This window comes from Peromyscus californicus, unplaced genomic scaffold (genome assembly GCF_007827085.1).
Source record: "Peromyscus californicus insignis strain IS unplaced genomic scaffold, ASM782708v3 Scaffold_18__1_contigs__length_77618521, whole genome shotgun sequence".
Taxonomy (NCBI): Eukaryota; Metazoa; Chordata; class Mammalia; order Rodentia; family Cricetidae; genus Peromyscus; species Peromyscus californicus.
Window position 1 is genome coordinate 15,654,870 of NW_026294480.1, and position 13,983 is coordinate 15,668,852.

Sequence of the window (13,983 nt, forward strand, 5' to 3'; positions counted from 1 at the left end):
AGAGACTTCAAACATCATCAAAAGGATGACCTCCTTAAAACTCACAGTTGCAACAGGAGGCAGGATCCTCAGTAGAAAGATCAAGCCAGTGATATGACTCAGACCATTAACATAGTTGCATACCATGCCAAATATGTTCTGATCAGCACTTCTGCATAAAAACATCATCTAAGAAGATCTGTTTCATTGTCTTCCAGAAAGGGTTCATCAAGGCAAATTGTGGATTTCTTCCACCAGGCTTATCAGCTGTGCAATGGCCCTTGAATTGCTTTCTCTTCACAGTTCAAAGGCATATCAGGTAAGCATTTTCAGTTCAACACGAATGGTTTGTGAGATCCCAGCCATTGTGATATGTTTGCTCATTCACATTTATGACTAGGTAGAGTCATTCACATTTTTTCCTTTGAATTGTAAAATAAAACAATTGATGCTCGATTAAGAATTCATTTAGATGCCTAAACTGCTTTTAAGATATTTCTGTTCTCTTTAGGGTGCAACTATAACTCAGTGGTAGAATCTTCATGAACCATGCATGAGGCATGAGGTTCCACACTGAGAACTGCAAAGAAGTTTTCATTTTACAAGTGGCCTGTGGCTTTTGATTGATCATGTCTTTTAGTTTTATCAGCATCTATCAAAATTTAATAAGTTAGGTGGCATCAGAACTGCTTGTTAAATCTGTAAGTGGTCTATCATTAATTTTTTGCATCCTTTAGTAAACAGAATATCATTAGATGATTTATTCTGCCCTATTTATAATGATTATAGAGCATCTATCTAAATATAACACTATAGGTCGAAGTTATGCCTGTGGTTCTCTTTTTCTTATAAGGTATTTTAATTTCTTATATTTTCTTGGCCTTCCTTCATGTTTATTTATTTTTAAAGTCTCGTGTACACATTAGGAAATCAAGATTTGAACCATTGGGTGTTGGTGGGAAAATCTGCAGAAGGCTCATGGTGCTTGCTTCTATTGTGCACATTTGTGAAATGTCTACTGTGTATTTGTTCTTACCTCTATTTTCTGTAACTCATTTTAGTGTCACACTTTCTTAGAAGGTCTTACTAGTTTAGAAAATTGCCAAATGCCAGTTCATTAGTTTAGAAGAAATGTGTTTATGGTGAATCTTTCAAGGCATTACTAAAATAAGTTTGTAGAGATTTCAACCCCTCCCTGTTTCTTCTTCTCTTTTTTTTCTTTCCCTCTTTTTATTTTTTATTATTATTTTTTTTTTTTTGGTTTTTCAAGACAGGGTTTCTCTGTGTAGCTTTGCGCCTTTCCTGGAACTCACTTGGTAGCCCAGGCTGGCCTCGAACTCACAGAGATCCGCCTGCCTCTGCCTCCCGAGTGCTGGGATTAAAGGCGCACGCCACCACTGCCCGGTCCCTCATTTTATTTTTAACTCCCTTTTATTTGTGATACTGGGTATGGAGATCATGATCTTATACATGCTAAGACAGAACTGTATCCTCAGCCCAGTTTTGATGTTTGTTCATTTTTGTATATTTGTGTGTGTGTCAGGGGGAAGCTTGCACTGAGCTATACTCCCAAGCCTTTATTTATTTTGAGATAGTCTTTATTGGTTAGTCAGATGGACTTTGAACTCACTGAGTTTTAATTACTGTATAATGTTTTTAGGTTTGAGGCTGGACAAAAGTTTGAGATTGCTCAATTCATAACATTTTTACCATATCCTACCCAAAGACCATAGCAACAAATACAGATGTATGAGTGAGAAGAACTTCCTGTTGATAGAGAAGCAGCCAAGGCAAAGGGGTAGGGAGGACACTACCTGAGCATGCCCACCCTGGCAGTTTATCCTGTCTGTCCTGTGATCTCATTGTGAGTGGATGGGATCTGTACTTTTTTTTTTTTTTTTTTTTTTTTTTTTTTTTTTTTTTTTTTTGAGACAGGGTTTCTCTGTGTAGCTTTGCGCCTTTCCTGGAACTCACTTGGTAGTCCAGGCTGGCCTCGAACTCACAGAGATCCGCCTGGCTCTGCCTCCGGAGTGCTGGGATTAAAGGCGTGCACCACCACCACCCGGCGGGATCTGTACTTTTAAATGGTTTTACAGAAGAGGATTCTTTGATGAATCTTCATAGCAATTGAAGTCTTTGCAGCACTATGATTTGCAGAAAGAGGTGCTGAGAGAATCTCCAGTTGTAGCTAGAAGTTTTCCTGTATCCTGCCTGTTCCAAGGTCAGAACAAATCTCTCTCACCTGCCAGTCCCACATCTGCTCAGACACAAATAAACACACAGAGTTTTATATTGACTAAAACTGCTCGACCATCAGCTCAGGCCTACCACTGACTAGCTCTTACACTTAAACTCAGGCCATTTCTGTTCATCTATATGTTGCCATGTGTTCCATGGCTTTACCTGTGTACCATCACATGCTACTCCCTGGACGGCCAGCTGATATCTCCTCACTCAGCCTTCCTCTTCCCAGAATTCTCCTTGTCTACTTATCCTGCCTATACTTCCTGTCTGACTACTGGCCAATCAGCGTTTTGTTAAACCAGTGTACAAAAACATTACTTCACAGCCTCTAGTTTTCTTGTCAGGAGCAGGAGAAAGAAGCTTGACAACCATTGTGCAACTGAAAGTTTTCCTGTGTCCTACCTGGTCCTGCAGCTGCTTGAACCCAAATAAACACACAGAGGTTTATATTACTTAAAGTCATCAGCCAGACACAGAGGAAGCAAGATGTGAAGGCAGAACTGAGAAAAGCTACCAAGCCATGTGGCTAAACATAAATAAGAATTATGGGTTAGTTTAAATGTCAGAGCTAGTCAGTGGTAGGCCTGAGCTAATGGCCAAGCAGTTTAATTAATATAAGCCTCTGTGTGTTTACTTGGGGGATGCTAGTGAGCAAGGTTTGTCCCAACTGTGGCAGGCCAGGACACAGGAAAATTTCAGCTACACCACTGGGTAGAACTGCCCAAACTCAGAACACCAGGAGGTAGTGCATTTCAAGATCCACTAACTTAGTAAGTCTGAGATTATGCTGGTCATTTAAAATATATACACTTTGTGTAAATCCTTCCTTGACATGCTACTTTTTTTTTATGTCAACAGGTATGTTATATGAATGGAATAATATTTTCCTAACATTGGTTATCCAGGGTTTTTAAAGTCTACATATCTTATGTTTGTTTGCTTCACATTTCATTCTGAATCTGGCTTGGGTGGGATAACATCTGAATTAAACCATTTAAGATCAGGGGATTGGGGTTGCAGATTGCTATTGTTGTTTGTCTCTTTTCTGTTTTTGTTTTTGTTTTTTTCTCATTTTGAGTTGCTTTTGGTTGCATTCTGGGTCTCCTTACTTGTCAGGTTTGTGTCTGTTTCTTACTGCAAATTCCTATTTCTAAAAAATGAATCTGGGGGTTGTAACTCGAATTTTAAATGGTGTTATAATAAAAACATGGAGCCTGATATTGGGGTAAATGCTGAAAGATCAGAGAGACAAAGCAACAAGTCATGTCTTACCTCTAGGACACCTCTGCTTGAGAAAGCTCCAGTGGAAAGGGCTTCAGCCAAAAGAACTTCCTCAGTCTAAAAAGCTTTAGTTTCTGTCTCCTCATACCATATATCCCTTTCTCTGCCCACCATATCCCTTCTTTCTTAGTGCTAAGATTAAAAGCATGTGACTTCCCAAGCTACGGCATCAGACTTCAAGTGCTGTGATTAAAGGTATGTGCCACAACTGCCTGCCTCTGTTTTTCCCCCAAGACTGAGTCAATCTCATGTAGTCCAGGGTGGCTTTAAACAGAGATCCAGATGGATCTCTGCCCCCCCACCCCACCAAGTGGTAGGATTAAACTAAGATTAAAGGTGTGTGTCACCACTGTCTGGCCTCTATGTTTAATCTAGTGGCTTGTTCTGTTCTCTGATCTTATTAGGGTTCACAATCTATACCACCACAGGAGATCCTGCTCATGTTTCATTTTCGTGTCTCATCCCTGTCTCACTTTTTTATTATTTTTTTGTTTGTTTGTTTTTCCCACTAGTACTGTGTTAGAGTATCTCAAAAACAGCTGGTTTTTGTTAAGCTTCTAAAACTTGAGGTTATTCTTCATTTTACACAAATGCTTTTAATTTTCACTTTTCCCTAATGGACTTAATCTTCCCTCTTTTTATTGTAAATCATTAAAATTATTTGTCCTTGTAAAAATATTCAAGGGAAATTTCTGTATAAAATTAAAATGACTAAACGTATTCAGAGTTATTTTTAGCTCTCTGAATACCAACCCTCATTTTCTAGGTTTTTGTTTCTTAAACTGTATCCCTATTAATTGTCATAGGTCCCTCTGAAGCTTTTATGGAAATTTAAATTTTTTTTATGTCAGCATTTGTAGGATCATAGAGTATGTGGTTTAAAATTCTGCAAAATCCCAAGAAATTCAACAACAACAAAAAATGTTAACTTATAGCTTATAACATTCTAACAATAAAGATTAATAGTTAAAATTTTTATGTGTAGATAATCTTCATTTGCTACAGCCTATTATATAGGTAACTTGGATTCAACTCTTCATTTGGAAAAATAGATGATTATTTTTATTAGCCTAAGGAAGCAACATCAGGCATCCAAGATTTTTTTAAATTGTATTTTCCTTAAACTAAGAAGGCAACATCAGGCCTCTAAGTTATTTTGGGTAAGGATTGATGTTTTTTAATGTTATAATGGTCTATTCAGCCTAACAGAAACTGACTCAAAGATACATGTCAAACTGTGTCTTTGCTAACTTTGCCAAGCATTAGTTATTTAGAAAAGCACATCATATAAGAAATTGTGACATTTTGTAAAGGTCCAGTATAAAAGGATCAAGAAGAGAAGGTTCTCAGTTCCTCTGTGTACTGTATTTATACTTTAAAGTTTATGTTGATACTAGAGGATCTTGATTCAAATGTTATACATTTTAGTGATCAAACTTACCAGATGATGGCCCTTAAGCCCCTCTGAAAGATCTGCCAAACATAGCATTTAAGGTGTTTAACGGGAGGGCATCTCTGTCCTTTCCCGTGATAGACAGAAATACCAGCTTCTGGCTACAACCCTGAGCCACCTCCAAAGGAGACGAGGTACTGACTCCACCATGAGCTTGCTTCAACCATGGGAACACTTATCAGAGGGCAAAACACTGCCCTTCACCTTGTCTTCTGCTAGAACCCTGCCCAAGTTGAAGACAAGCAGGACACTGAGGGTTGACTGCTTCTCTTTGCCTCACCAAAGTGAGTCAGTCCCCCAAGTTCCTCCTCCACAGCAAAGTCTTCCAGAATTTCTGGATCTGGTGGCAGATGATTGACACTGTCCTGGGATGTTGGTCCCCAACAAAACCATCACCAACAAGGATCCCAGAGTAACTACCCAGGTAGTAGGTAAGTCTCTGTCATTTTTAATAGTTTTAGGGGATAGTTGATCTATACTTCCTACTTACTTGAGTAGACCTCACCCTTGTCTGATCTCTGTGATAACTATTCACCACAGGGCTATAGGTCCTCTCCTCTTTTCCCCTTGGGACCATCTGATCACTCACTCATTCCTTATTTTTAGGCAGGGGTATTATTTATTTATTATTTATATACTTATTATTTTATTATTATATTAAAATTACAGTTTTCCTTGCCTTTTCATCTAACTCCTGGAATTTTCTCTTTCCTTCTGGCCTCTGAAGAGTCTCCTTATTCACCAGCTAACACTAATGCTTCACCTTATTCACTTCCCAACTCACTGCTTGACCCAAAATTATGGGACACTTCGTCTCCTTCAGTTGATTCCTGTCATTCCACCAGTAAGATCTTTCTTCAAGACTTACTTCTTACCCCTGTTGTCCTCCATACCATATCTCTTTAAAGCATAGACTAGGCCTAAAACCTATCATGCAATTACTTCTTAATAAAGATATGCTGAAGCCCATTGACTCTCCCTGTAACAGCCCTGTCTTGCCTATCCTAAAGTCTGATGCCTCCTACTGCCTGGCCCAGGACCTTGGGATTATTAACAGAGCAGTCCTTCTTATCTACATGATGGGGCCTAACCACTACACTACTTTCTCACGTTATTACTTCTACATCTTCACTTTACCATTCTGGACCATAAAGACACTTTCTTCACTATTTCCTTACACCTAGATTCTCATGACTTCTTTGAGTTCACCTGGGAGGACTCCAACACTAGAACAGCAGAATAGCATCTCAGCTTTCTTGGACTGTCCTCTCTCAAGGGTTCCCTAAATGGCCCCCATTTGTTTAGCCAGACTCTGGCTGCTGCTTTCCTTTTTTGGACTGGTCTCCCAGGTTCTTAATCCAGTATGTAGAAGACTTTCCACTCTGTAGCCTCTCACTCACTGTCATACCACAGGCCTCAAAATTTTAACTGTCTAGGAATCAAATGATACAGAGTCTCCTCCCCTTGTAAAGTTCAACTCTGTGTTCTACAGGACCAGCATCTAGGCTGTCTGTTATACCCTAACAGCCTTGATCTCATTCTTTATAGCAGAAAGTGCCTGTAATCCCTCAAACCTTCAACCACCAAGGAACAGATTCTCTTTTTCCATGGCCTGGTGGGGTCCCTCAAAACCTGGATTCTAAATTTTGATCACATCCACTTCCTCTCACCTCTGAGATCTGGTCCTATAGGCTCTTCTCTGGTTCTCCCAGACCTTGAGGAACTCTTTGTTGAGGAATATGACTTTAACTATGTACAGGTGTGCTACATTTGTTTATGCTGTATCTGTTTAACTATGTAAAGATGTGTTGCTTTGCCTGCTTAAGGTACCTAATTGGTTTAGTAAAAAGCTGAGTGGCCAATAGCTAGGTAGTAGAGGAATAGGTAGGGCTGGGGTGCAGCAAGAACAAATAGAGGAGGAATCTAGGCTCAGGAAGAAGAGAGAGAAGAGAACAGGATAGGCCTAGCCAGCAAGGCAGCTGTCAGACAGACAGACAAACATGGAGTAGGACATACAGAATGAAAGATTAAAAAGCCCCAAGGCAAGTGGTAGATGAAAAGAAATAGGTTAAATTAAGTTATAAGAGCTGGCAAGAAAGGCGCCAAAGCTAAGGCTTAGCTTTCATAGCTAATAGTAAGTCTCCATGTCATGATTTGGGGGCTGACGGTTGGAGGAAACCTACTACAAACCATTAGCCTTTATATTACTGGAAAATGGGGAATGGCCCTGGGAGTTTGGGGACACCTGAGAATATCCATCTTTGTCCCTGTTGTGTATCTTTTCAGAGAACTGGACAACTGTTAGGGGAAGGCAATCTTACAAATGGGTGCTAGCAACAACACCTCTATTAGCCCAGGAGGCCTCTTAGCTCATCCTCGGTATCTCTCTCTGTACTCTTATCACACTGACTCAAGAATCTCCTATCACTCAAGACCTCTACTGACACGAATCTTTAACTGGTCTTTTAATAAAAACAATCCAGTTCCAGATATTGGTATAAATGCTGAAAGATCGGAGGGACAAAGGAACAAGCTACTGCCATATCTCACCTCTAGGACTTCTCAGCCTGGAAAGCTTCTAGCCGAATGAGCTTCCTTAGACGAAAAGGCTTCAGATGAAAAAGCCTCTAGCTGAAAGGGATGCTTCTGCCGAAAAGCTGTTATAGTTCCTGTCTCTTCCTGCCTTATATACCTTTCTCCACCCAGCCATCACTTCCTGGGATTAAAGGCATGTGTGCTTCCCAGTACTGGGATTAAAGGTGTGTGCCACCACTGCCTGCCTCTGTTTTCTCTCCTAGGCTGAGTCAATCTCATGTAGTCCATGGTGGCTTTAAACTCAAAGAGATCCAGACAGGTCTCTGCCTCCCCTCTGGAATGCTAAGATTAAAGGCGTGTGCCACCACTGCCTGGCTCTCTGTTTAATTTAGTCTCTTAGCTTGTTCTCTGATCTCCAGCCAAAGTTTATTAGGGCACATAATACATCACCACACTCTCTGTCCCCTTCTATGCTTCAAGGATTTCTTAGCACCTTTCTTGAAAATTCCAGTATCTCACTTGATGGAGTGTACATATATATATAACCAAAGGTCCTCTAATACAAAAGCTGCTAGAAGCCTCTTACCTTCCTAAGCAGGTAACAGTTGTTCACTGTCAAGGTCACCAAGCTCCTAAATACAGCTTCGGGAAATAACTTTGCCGACAAGACTGCTGAAGAGGTCAGCCAATACCCCTACCATCTTCCTTCTTTTCTCCTCTTGGTTCCTCTAAGCTTAACCCCTAGCTACTCTGAGTCCCAATAGCAGGCTTTCCAGACTGCGGGAGCCATTGCAGGTCCTCAGGGCTGGGTTCTTCTGCAGGACAGGTAATGTCTCCCTTATGCTCAGGCAAAGCCCTGCCTGACAACTTTTAACATTGGGGCTTTTAACATTTAACATTGGGGCTTGACCTCTCTTGCAATTCCTTTTACTTCTCCTCTTCTGCACCAGTCTTTCTGTCCATCTTAAGGCTGTCAACCAGGGATACTACACCTACACTCAACACTCCCTACAGGGGGCCTTTTGACACCCTTCTTACTACAACACGCAACATTTTCAGGGTAATCTTCCAGGGGAGGACTGGCAGACAGATTTCACACATGCATTCAAACAAGGGCATAAATTTCTTCTTACAATGATAGACACTTTTCTCAGGTGTGCTGGATAGTTTTATGTCAATTTGACACAACTTAAGTTATCTGAGAGGAGGGAACTTCAATAAAGAAAAGGTCTCTCTAAAGTCACACTATAGGCGAGTCTTTAGGGCATTTTCTTAACTTGTTAATAATGGGACAGAGCTGTGATCCCTGGCCTTGTGGCCCTGAGTTTTATAAGAAAGTCGGATGAAGAAGCCATGATGAGCAACCCAGTAAACAGCATCCCTCTGTGGCCCCGCATCAGCCCCTTCCTCAGATTCCTGATCTATTTGAGCTCCTGTTCTACTTTACTTCAGTAATGGACTATGCATATGGAAACATAAACTAAATAAACCCTTTCCTCTCCACTTGCTTTTGGTCTTGGTGTTTCGTTATAGCAATAGTAACCCTAAGACATCCGGATAGGTAGACGTTTTCCCTACTATGGCTGAGAGTATAGAAGTAATCTGTTCCCACCTCATGAATGATATTCTGTCCAGATTTGAACTTCCTAGATTCATACGATTAGATAACGGCCCAGCATCCATGTCTAAAGTCCCTTAGTAAGTTTCAAAGGCTTAGGGGTATAGTGGCACCTCCACATTCCCTGCTGCCCCCAGTTCTTCAGAAAGGTAAAAAGAGCTAATGAGTTTACTTAAGACATATATATCAAAACCGTCTTCTGAACTTTTCCTTCCTGGGATTCAACACCTACCTCTACCCCAACTCATGTTTGAGCTAAAGCCTGAGCTCCTCTTCTGTCAGTCCAAACTAATATCTCAACTTCTGAAACCCTAATAGCCCTGGAAAGAACCCTCTTCTGGTTTCACTTTGAGCTCTCCCTATTCCCTTACTCCCCCAACTTGCCATATACATCAAGGGAGAATTCTATACTCTCCTCCAAGGCACACACAGGAAACAGCAATATATCATTTTCCTGGCCATAATTGGGGTCTTTTTTGAAAACTCACGATTATTGCAGGTTTGGCCTTGGTGGATGAAGTCACAGTTTGTGTCTGTCTCAGCAGATTTCCACCCAGGTGGCAGATATCATCCAGGACTCAATCTCAGTCATGCAACTACTTCAAAGCCTCCTCACCACTCTACACCTGGTATCCTACCTGGTATCGGCTCATTGGCCTCTGTCTTTCTCATAATAACAATTGTTCTCTGTCTTTTCAGAGAGAATTAGTGAAGTAACCTATGGCCAGCAAACCAAATGCTTCTGATCGAATTTCCTCAGGTCTTCTAACATTGCCTGCCTGCTTAAGTGTCTGGTCCAGACTCTGAACCCCCAGCCCCTTTTCTCAAGCTTCCAGGCAGCAAGAAGAATCCAGAGGATTAACTTGGTACCTTATCACCAACAAAAGTCAGGGACATCTGGTACAAAGCAGAATCCAAAATGGCAGTGCTAGTGAAAATGTTCTGAACAGAAGGAATCTGATCAGGTGATGAGAAGGATTGTTATTGGGTAAACAGAAGTCTAATCTTAGCATTCCCCAGAAATATCAAAATTCAGGTTTCTATTCACCAGGAAAACCACTACCTCCCTTATCTACCAGAAATGGCCAATTACCTCAGGCAAGGGCATCTAATTCCTGAATAGTCTGATTAACCTGAGTACCCTGTATCAGGTCAAAGATTCCCACCCTGATGACTATCATATAAAATCTGCTTGCTCTCTACCACATTGCTGTGCTCTTCTCTCCGAGGCAGCCAGGCAGTGTGTTTCCTAAAGAAAGTTTTCTTTGCATCCACAGAGTGGTCTAGTTCTGTGATTTGACTGTACTTCTCACTTATCCTAACATTATGAACATAATTATTTGTTACTCTTAATTCTATCTGCAACTGAATACATATCCTGAAGGAGAATATTGTGTGGTTTCTGTGAAGGTACTTTATTATCTAACTTGATTCTTTCTTTCTTTCTTTTTTTTCTGTGTGTGAGATTGTACTCAACCTGTACTTCAGAGCCTGCGTGTCTGGAAAGTTGAGTGAACCCTGAAGTCTCTTTGGAAGCTGAAATTAAAAGAAATGCATCCTGAAATCCTGCTTGAACACTTGAATTTATTTTATATATAATAAATATTGTTTCTCTCAGTCAACATGGTTTAATCTCTCAGTGGAAGAGTGGGTAATGTTATCCATACTAACACAATATAAAAAAGAAAAATGTATAATTGTATATTCAAATTATATATTTTAAACAACCAAGAAAGCAATAGTTATTTAAATAATGGATTTATTTTTGTGAGTTTCTAATGGCTAAATATGTTAGGAGATATTTTCTTTGTGTTAATTTTCTAGCTAGTTATCTAAGCTTTCATGGATGGGTAAAATTTTCCCTTCCAGCTAATTTTTTTCTTTCTGAAATAATCAATAATTAATTTATATGGTCTGTGAGAAGGTGATAAGAAGGTAGAAAGAGTGAAAAAATATTGAGTGAAATCAGAGGGGGAAAATGTCCAGAATTCTGCATAAATAAAAACATTTGCAGAGGGATAAGGATGGGCCTTCAAGATAAACGTGATGCTTGAGAAACAGCTTGACAAACCTAGTTAACGAAGTTGCATTTGGGCAAATTATACTTCTGGCAGACCGAACAGCTGAAGCAGCTGCCTGGAGTTTAAGAAACAAGCCAATGTCAGCATGGTAGGAAAGGCAGGGAAGTTTGGGATTCCTTCTCTGACAAACAGCAGGACTTTTGTGTTGGACTTAGAAGGTGCTTTGATAGGAATGAAACTTGATCCTCAATGTGGCAAATTTAAGATATCATGTCTTTAGGAACTGGGTAGGTTCTGAATGATTCCCATTCTTGAATGGACCAGTGCCCATGATGTGAAGACATTCAGGAGGGGATTACTTCTTTCATTCTGACATGAGTTGTTCATCTTTCCAGAGAACGAGAACCAACAAGTAGTATTTCTTTTGTGCAGAAAACTAATCCACCTTGATATTGCTTTCCTTGGAATGAAGATTATCAAGATGCTACCTATATATCGGACAGATTTCTGCAGTTGGTATATTAACTGCTCTCAGGTATTTAGATATAGCAGAAGTAAGAGAGAGCAAAGATTATACGATCTCCAATTTCACTGTTCTTTGTACAAAATTTATGGTCCGTGTAGTCGCCAGTAGAGTAGGAACGGAAAAACTTATTTAAGATTTAAAAAGGATACCTGTGACTGATCTATGGAGAGGAAGAATTTTATTACAAGACAACAGACAGATTGTAAATAAGGCAGCAAAGTTCTAGATGTAACCAGTGAAATAAAATCTTCATATAATATGAATAATTTCCATGTATTTTTAAAATTAAAAAACTGTAACAATATTCTTTTCTATACACAGTATTTATGAATATTTAAATAATTTGGGCTCTTTGACATTCTATCTATCCATCAGTTAATATTAATAGCATTATGGAAAATCCATAGAAAATTATTTTTAGATTAACATAAATTATGTGATGAAATTTATCATAATATATAAAGATAATTCACAGAAATGAATTAATAGTATAATAAAAATATGTATCTATTTTCTTAAGGAATCAATACACTACACCGAGTGTGGATTTTAGGTTGCACTGTGTTTAAAGCAGCATGTCTCAATTTTTAAAAATATTTTGTTATTTCGAACAATTTTTTAATTTAAATATATTTTGGTCATATTCTTTCCTCCTTTCTAGTTAATCCAGATGCTTTCCTTCTTTCTATCCACCCAACTTTAAGCTCTTTATCAAAACAAATCAATAACCCATTACAACAAAATGCAACAAACATAGAAAACAAAATATAATATCGCCCCCTCCCCCACTTAAACCCCCCACCAAACTGTAACCACACACACACACACACACACACACACACACACACACACACACACACACACACACTTTCACAAACTGTGGATGGAGGCTATTATTTGTTGGTGAGCTGCTCCTGAACTTGAGAGCTGCCCTGGAGCCCTCGAGTGGTTGATATACCTGGTGTCATTCCATTACAGAAAATTTATTTTCCTCTCCAAGGAGGTGTAAATGACAGTTTTATTGTTAACCTTTACACAAATGGCTATGTTTATATTTTTATTTATTTATTCATATGTTCATTCACTTTTTAATATTAACAAATAAAATATAGTAAGAGAAAACAAACGTATCACATTGAAATAGGACAAGACATACCAATGGAAGGAAAGGAGCCCAAGAGAGGGAACAAGCATCAGAGCCCACTGGTTTGTACACTCAGGAATCCAATAAACGAATGACCTGGAAGCCATAACATAATGTGGATATTTTTTTCTTTTTTAATTAATTTGGATAAGAGTTTGTCAATCATGATTTTTTCTCAAAGAACCAGCACTCTTTGTTTCATGATTGTTTGTTTGTTTGTTTTCATTAATTTCAGCCCTGAGTTTATCTTTTGCCCTCAACCCTTTCTGGGTATGATTTCTTCTTTATGTACTTGGGCTTTCAAGAACGCTGTTAAATTGTTATTATGATATCTTTCTAGTTTTTCTTAGTAACATGAAACCACCTCTAAGAACATCACTGTGTTCCACAAGCTTGAGTTTGCTGTGTATTTATTTTTGATCAATTTTAGAAGGTCTTTGATTTCTTCTTTAATTTGTATCTTGACTCATTTTTCATTCAGTAGAGAGTTGCTCAATTTCCATGAGTTTGTAAGCTTTCTGTTGTTTCAGATCTCAGGTTTAATCCATGGTAGTCAGATGGGATGCAGGGTCTTATTTCAATTTTCTTGTATTTTTTGATACTTTTTTTTGTGTCCAACTCTGTGGCCAATATAGAAAGTTTCATAAGTAAATGGGAAGAAAGTATGTTCTTTTGTGTTTGAGTGACATGTTCTGTAAATATCTGTTAGTTCCCTTTGGTTTAAGACCACATTAGCTCCCACATTTCTTTGTTTAGTTGTTGTCTGGATGACCTATTTACTGTTTAAAGTGGGGTATTAAAATCTCCCACTATTAGTGTGTGAGGGCCAATAAGTAATTTAAGCTGTAGAAATGTTTCTTTTACGAATTTTCAGTGCACTTATATTTGTGGCATAGATGTTAAAAATTGAAATGTTCCCCTGAGGGATTTTTACTTTGATGATTATGTAGTGTAGCTGGAGAGTTTCTCCCTAGGTACCACCAAGCCCCTGCGGTCTCGAAGCCCATTTATGAAATAATCACTCAGATGCTTATATTACTTATAAACTATATGGCCATGGCAGGCTTCTTGCTACTTAGTTCTTCTATCTTAAATTAACCCATTTCTATTCATCTATAAGTTGCCACTTAGCTTGTGTCTTACCAGTATCTTAACATCTGCTTTTCATCATGGCGTGTAACA